The sequence below is a fragment of the Ceratotherium simum genome, chromosome 10, assembly GCF_057802395.1.
Source record: "Ceratotherium simum simum isolate JZ-2026a chromosome 10, ASM5780239v1, whole genome shotgun sequence".
Taxonomy (NCBI): Eukaryota; Metazoa; Chordata; class Mammalia; order Perissodactyla; family Rhinocerotidae; genus Ceratotherium; species Ceratotherium simum.
The window spans coordinates 67,836,286-67,843,709 of record NC_141909.1 but is presented as its reverse complement, the minus strand read 5'-3'; the positions used below and the strand labels follow the sequence as shown (position 1 = coordinate 67,843,709).

General features: G+C 43.1%; 1 long non-coding RNA gene across 1 annotated transcript in view; it reads right to left on the bottom strand.

The window, feature by feature from the left end:
* The window catches only part of LOC147916166 (uncharacterized), a 92,740-nt gene extending 85,760 nt beyond the window's left edge, over positions 1-6,980 (bottom strand). Inside the window, exon 1 of the long non-coding RNA XR_015553470.1 lies at positions 6,846-6,980. This is a non-coding gene — a long non-coding RNA (uncharacterized LOC147916166). The remainder of the gene's footprint in view (positions 1-6,845) is intronic.
* Positions 6,981-7,424: the final 444 nt, after the last annotated feature.

Here is a 7,424-nt window from a genome sequence, read left to right as displayed (position 1 = left end):
GCTGTAGTGGAAGAGTCCTAAGGGAAGCTCGGGGCCTCCCAGGACCAGCTCTCTTCAGTCTCTCCATCCATGAGAGGACAGTTGTGCTTCTCTTTCTTCCTGGGTGTCCAGTGGGCGGCTCTTATAATCCCACATGTGTCTGTGTGTGTGCACACATACACATACACACAGAAACTCAAGCATGCAACACACACATGCACCTCCCAAGAACAAATAACACTTCTCAGTGTTCAAAAACAACACCTTGATTTTCAAAGGTGTTACCTCAATGTAACCCTGCCTTCAATAGTGAGCAGAGCACTCTAGTCACCCCTTGCTCATCCTTCTAGTACTTCAAAACCATGCCTAAACATCTACAATTTGTGAGACAATTCATATTAATACTCCTTTTTATTGCAACAGAGCTCACTGACCCCTTAGTCGTGTCTGACTGTCCAGAGACCTCATCAAACCACTGTAAGTACTGACCGCTATTCTTTGTCTTAGATCAGATCCATTCTGAGGGATGGTGTTGCCACCCTGAACACTGTAGGGAGATATTGTCATCAGGCATTTATCAAATAAATGAGTAAGTCCCTTGTCACTAGATGTAGCAAACAGATATAGTTCCTACCCTCACGAAGCTTACAAGCTAGTGAAGAAGATAGATACCCACAAAAAGAAATAGACAAACAATATGTATAATTACAATTGCAATTAGTGCTATAAAGAGAATAAAATGGTGAAATGATGGACAACAAGGGAAGCTCATGATATGGTGGTCAGAGAAGGCCTTTTTGATGAGATTATATGTAAGTTTTGAAGTGTGTTAGGAAGAGTATTTTCTTAAATGGAAAAGCATGTACAAAGGCCCTGTGGCAAGAAAGGTCTCAGCTCATGTGAACAGAAAAGTCAGAGTGCTGGCGTGCAGCACCTGAAGTTGGAGAGGTGGGCAGGGCCTGGTAGGTTACAGTAGGAGTTTGGGTTTTATTCTGAGTGCAGTGGGAATCTATTCAAAGATTTTAAGCAGAGAAGTTAAATAATTGAATTTAAGAAAGATTACTCTAGCTGCTTTGTGGAAAATAGACCAGAGATGGGCAAAAAATCCTCTTCAGATCCACCCTGGGTGGGGCATGGGAGTGGGTGGAAAGTTGTTCTCTCTGCTGCAAATATCTGCTCCTCTTCTAGCCATGGAAACGGTCTTAGCTTAGAATGAGTGTTACCACACAAATCCCTCCTCCACCGTTTCTACCGCACACTCACCTCCCTCCCTCCCTCTCTCTCTCACACATACACACACAGATACACACTCACCTTCTCAGAGTATTTGGCCCTTGTGTAAAGTCTTTCAATCATTTTCAGTCCATGTAACTCTTACTCCAGTATTTTTAATATGATGTGTGACTAATGTTCCAATAAAACTCTAATACTTCAGTAAAGCTGAAGCATTTACAATTTTGCTTCTTTGAAAATTCCATTCCCAAAAAAGCTATCATTCTTTTTTTTTTTAAAGCTATCATTTTTACGCACTATATGGCTTACTCCTTATGATTCTAGCTTCTTGTGAATAGTTGAGATTTTTGGACAGTTTCTCCTCAGTTATCCGCCTGCCCCGTTTAACTCACTCTGTATCCACAGAACACAGGATTTGGATTCAAACAGAGCTTGGTTCAAATCCCTAAGCCCTCAGTATTACTTCTATGACCTTAGGCAACCTCTCTGAGCCTCCAGGATCTTAGTAACCTGAAGAGAATAGTAACTTCCTTACAGGTTGTGAGGATGAAGTAGAAATTTTATGTAAACTGTCTAAATCCACATTGCTTAATACATGGTGAGTAATAGTGTCTATGCGATTATCAAGCAAACATCATTTAGACCTTCTGGCTTCTGAAGATTCAAATTTTCCCATTTTTTCTGCCTACCATTTATTCTTCATCTTTATGAACTTAATCCCTCCTCGATTCTTCTTTTTTTCACACCCCTAACTTAATCTCTCAGGTATTTGGCCCTAGCTGTTCTGATGCCGTTTTCTCACTTCCTCCTCTTCCTTATGTAATTCTCCCCACAGCCTCAGCGAAGACATGCGGGGAGACCTCATGCAGCTGCTTTCCTCAGCAGTCCTTCTGCTTATTCTGGCCTAGCCCTTTCCCAAGGATGGCGGGTGTTGGGACCAGAGCCCCTCATCATAATGCAAGCAATAATGATAGACAGATCAAGAACAGACTGCTGGTGAGCACCTCTGATTGATGAAGCAGAACGACTATGCTGGAAGGATTCGGAGTTACAGTCAAACTTGAAATCATCCTAGGAAAGTCGAGTTGGGGTGAGACAGTGCCTGGAGAAGTCAGGCAACAAACATCAAGGCCTCTGTCGATCGATGCAGATCATCCAGAGTAGGCCCAAGTAGCCAGCATCTCTGGACTCCTGGTATGTGCTGTTCAGCTGCAAAGCATAGTGTTCATTCCCGAACTGTCTTCATTGCCTTATATTTAGATTAGTCCTTGCATTACTTATCTCTAGCATTCAAGAATGTAAACTTATTGAAGGGTTTTTGCACATTGCTACTCATGGATTACCACATTTCAAAAAACTAGTTTATAGTTTCTTGATAACAAAATCCACTCAACCCAAAAACGGTGGTAACTTTGATAATTCAGAAGCTAATTCAAGATCTCCCAGTGACCCAGGTTTATCATTATAAACATCATTTTTTCCTCTATGAGCATAAGTGCCAGTCCAGAGGGAGTTCTGGTTACTAAAATGCCAAATTCGTTTACTATAATATCAGTTGTAATAACATTAAAATCATCTAAACATACTTATTACAGTAATAAAAGCAAACTGGTTTAGCTCAAGACCATTATTCAAGAAGGAGTAATAATAATGATAAATAACATTAATCACCAACACTTCTATAGCTGTTATTTTGTATCAGATACTCTTCTAAGCACTTTACATGTTTACTCATAACACTCCGTGAAGTAGGTACTATTATTATTCCTGTTTTATACAGGAGGAAACTGGGGAAGGTCACAAAGCTAGTGAGTAGCAGAATCAGAGCTCTAACCCAAAAAAATCAGGCTTTAAGTGCTGCAACTTAACTATTATGCTTTACTCCTCTCTTCCTTTCATTCAGAAATAGTCCTTTTTAATAGATATATTTGGGACAATGCTTACTCACAAAGGTAGGTTAATCTTCGACATCAGTCTTAGCAACATATTTTCAAGTACCATGTCTGAGCGGGCAAGAGGAACAATAGAAAAAATAAACAAATGGGACTACATCAAACTAAAAAGCTTCTGCACAGCAAAGGAAACCAACAACAAAACGAAAAGACAACCTAACAATTGGGAGAAGGTATTTGCAAACCATACCTCTGATAAGGGGTTAATATCCAAACTATATAAAGAACTCATACATCTCAACAACAAAAAAACTAACAACCCAATTAAAAAATGGGCAAAAGACTCGAGCAGACATTTCTCCAAAGAACGTATACAGATGGCCAACAGGCACATGAAAAGACATTCAACATCATTAACTATCAGGGAAATGCAAATCAAAACTACAATGAGATATCACCTCACGCCCGTCAGAATGGCTATAATTAACAAGACAGGAAACAACAAGTGTTGGAGAGGATGTGGAGAGAAGGGAACTCTCATACACTGCTGGTGGGAGTGCAAACTGGTGCAGCCACTACAGAAAACAGTATGGAGATACCTCAAAAAATTAAGAACAGAACTACCATATGATTCCATTGCTGGGTATTTATCCAAAGAACATGAATGTACAAAGATACATGCACCACTATGTTCATTGCAGCATTATTCACAATAGCCAAGACTTGGAAGCAACCTATGTGCCCATCAAGGGATGAATGGATAAAGAAGATGTGGCATATATACACAATGGAATACTATTCAGCCATAAGAAATGATGAAATCCAGTCATTTGTGACATCATGGATGGACCTTGACGGTATTATAGTAAGTGAAATAAGTCAGAGGGAGAAAGTCAAATACCATATGATCTCACTCATAAGTAGAAGATAAAAACAACAACAATCACATAGAGACAGAAACTGGATTGACGCTTACCAGAGGGGAGGGGAGAGGGAGGAGGGCAAAAGGGACGATTAGACATATGTGTGTGGTGATGGACTGTAATTAGTCTTTGGGTGGTGAACATGATGTAATCTACACAGAAATCAAAATATAATGATGTACACCTGAAATTTATATAATGTTATAAACCAATGTTACCACAATAAAAAATTTTTTAAAAAGGTAGGTTAAGTCATAAATATATAATCAAATATTAAACTTTGTAATATGTCCCAGGCCAGAATAAATATGAACTTGCCGAAAATGAAGAAAAGAGCATACACTATTGCGCTCTTATCTAACTACGGACTCAGGTCCCACACAGCCTCCTTCCTCATTGACACGCCTGAGGCTGAAGCTGTGAATACTGGGCAAGGGCCCTGCTTCCAGAGTGTGGACATGAAGATGTCTCAGCTCCACAGACAGCCTGGGAGCGTGGGGACACACACAGAAGATGCACACGGAACCCCTCCTTCGGGCAGATTCATTTCTGATAAATATTCATTGACCACCTACTATGTGCCAGGCATTGTTCTTTGCCCTTGGGATTCAACAGTAAGCAAAACAGACAAATATCCTTCAAGAAGTTTACATTCTGGTGGAGGAGACAGAAAATAACAAGATAAATAAGTAAAATATATAGTAGGTTGGATAATTTAAGTGCAGAGGAGAATAAATCAAGTAGGGAAAGGGGAAGGAAAGAATTGAGTGTAACTGAAAGTTTAGATGAATGGAAAGGGAGACCTTTCTGAGAAGATGCTCTTTGAGTTGCAAAGAGCATCTTTTTTGTGCCCTCCTTCCCCCAAATGAAATTACATCCCAAAGAATGATCATCTGATGATTATGATGTAAAAATGGTTATGGAACCTCCGTTATTTCAATCAGTCAGAGTCAGCCAACATAAAATCACAAATCAAAACACAGCTTTGTAAAATAAATCTGTGATATTTACCTGGAAAAATAAAAGAACAGAAAAATATGATTCCTCACACATTGAATTGACCTCTTCTTGCTCTGTCTTCCATCTACTCATGTGGTCTGCACGCTCTGCTTATCCACACAGAGGATATATGTATGAAAACAACTGGCTGGCAAGTTAAAAACTATATTAACCATTTGCTTTTGCTATCCAATTCCAAATGTTTTGGTGATTTTTTTCACTTAATAGAAGTGAATGCACATTTTGGTGTCATGACAACCCAGCCTCAGCTAAATGGCTAGAAGTGGGAACAAACTGCTCTTAGAACTGACTAGCTGTAAAATTTGCTCTAATGAAAGTAAATAGAGGTACAGCAGACACACAGAGGAAGAAGCCTCTTCCCAATGGAAGACGCTTGAGCCAGCTGTTTGGCATGTGGCTGGGCGCTGAAGAAGGCATTCCAGTAGCAACCTCAAGTCCAAAGGCACACAGCATTCCATGTCATTAGCACATCACGGACAGGCGGGAAGGCAGATCAGCACAGGACCACCCTCCAGAGTGTCTCGGCCCTCCACTCCCAGTGCAGCATCTTAATTCCTGGTGTCCTGGTGTCTGAACAGCACCTCAGAGCCTATAGCTCAATATCCTCTGCAATACTTTTACAGGGTAGAGGGAGGGAACCTGAAATCCAAGAGCCAAGACCAGTGGCCCTGCATGAGGAGGCCACTCCTCCTCTCCACCTTATCTCATGTACCTCCTTCTCTAAGGATCTGAGAGTGAGTTTATGGCTGGATCCCAGGAGGACAAAATTGCTAATTAGCACTCTTCCAGGCACTGGTGGGAGATGGTCCCAGCCAGCCAGGACTTAAACCATCAGGCCTGGTATGCCACATGGTCGGGCATTATCATCTACCTGGGAATTGCTGCTGAGCCCTCATAAGCAGGAGAATGACATCATCATACGCTTTACAAGTTTATTTTAAAGTTGGAATAGTAATATATATATAAATGCTCTGCAAACTTTAAAGTCTTATTTTTTTTTTTCCAGTTCTTGGGACATAGGATGGCTTAGTAATGTTTGTAGAATGAATGAGGGAGCAAAAGACAGACCAATCACGCAGGAACAAATTCCCTCCACTCCCAAAAGGAGGACAGCATTAGAACCTAAACATATGAGGAGAACTGATCCACGAGGATTTCACACACACCCTCTGAAAAATGCACGGAAACAACTTGAATCAGTGGCTCTCTAAGGCTCTTTCCTTATTTGTCTATTTCATCATGGAAACTATAACAAAGATTCTTTCGCTTAGAAAAGTGAGTGGAGGTAGAGGCGGAGTCAAGATGGCGGCGTAGGCAGACTCTGAACTCACCTCCTCCCGTGGACACAGCCAATTTACAACTACTCGTGGAAAAATTACCCCTGAGACAGAACTGAAAACTGGATAAGAGGAACTCCTGCGACAACGGACAATCCTAACTGGGGTAGAAGAGGCAGAGACTCCCTTCCGGAGAGGAAAAATGCCGCCTTCACAAGCCGCCAGCTTCACAGCCGCCGGGAGCCGCCCACAGGTACGCAGCCTCCCTGGAGGCGCGGGGTCCTGAGCCGGGGAGCGCCCCTGCTGTGGGCATTTTGTGGACCCAGCACAATCCAGACCAGCAGCATAATATCTGACTTTGCCTGCTACTAAAGCATTGGGGAGCACCCCCAGAAAACCCGGTTCACAAAGAAACTAAAACTGGCTCTTAAAGGGCCCACGCACAAACTCACCCATTCCAGAAAGCATCCTAAAATCACCAGAAAGAAAGGTGCACAGTGCTGGGGTGAAAAGAGACTCACCTAATAGGCCCTGAGTGCATCTCGGTGAGTGGTGAGACCTCTCCAGGGACTGGGACATTGGCAGCAGCCATTGTTGTGGCCTGGTGTGAGCGTGCTGACACAGACGCCATTGGAGTTCTCCCTGAGGCCTGCTAGCCCAGGGTCTGCTCCACCCGCTAGAGCATCGATTTAATCCAGCTCAGCCAGGGCAGGCAGCCCACCCTAGAGACTGGCCCCACCCAACAACAAGCCCTCAGGCAACGTGTGGGCCTGCATAGATTGGTGACTGGATTCTCTGCAGCCTGGCAACTGAGCCGACTTGAGTGGGGCAGGGTGTGCACAACGAGCGGGTGGAGAGTGTGGGGTGGTGGCGGAGTGTGTGGGGCTCCCGCCGTGGAGAGACTGGGTCCGCTTGGGGGTCGGGGCGCTCACATGGGGCAGGACTGTGTTGACTGTGTGTGGACCTGTGGGCAACAGGGCTTGTCAGCTGCAGAAGACTTGTGCTTCTCAAAGACCCACATAGGAGGTTTGCCCCACCTTCCAAAGCCTGAAACAATTGGGTGCTCCTGTGCCTGAGGCCAGCCCCACCCAGCTGCAATC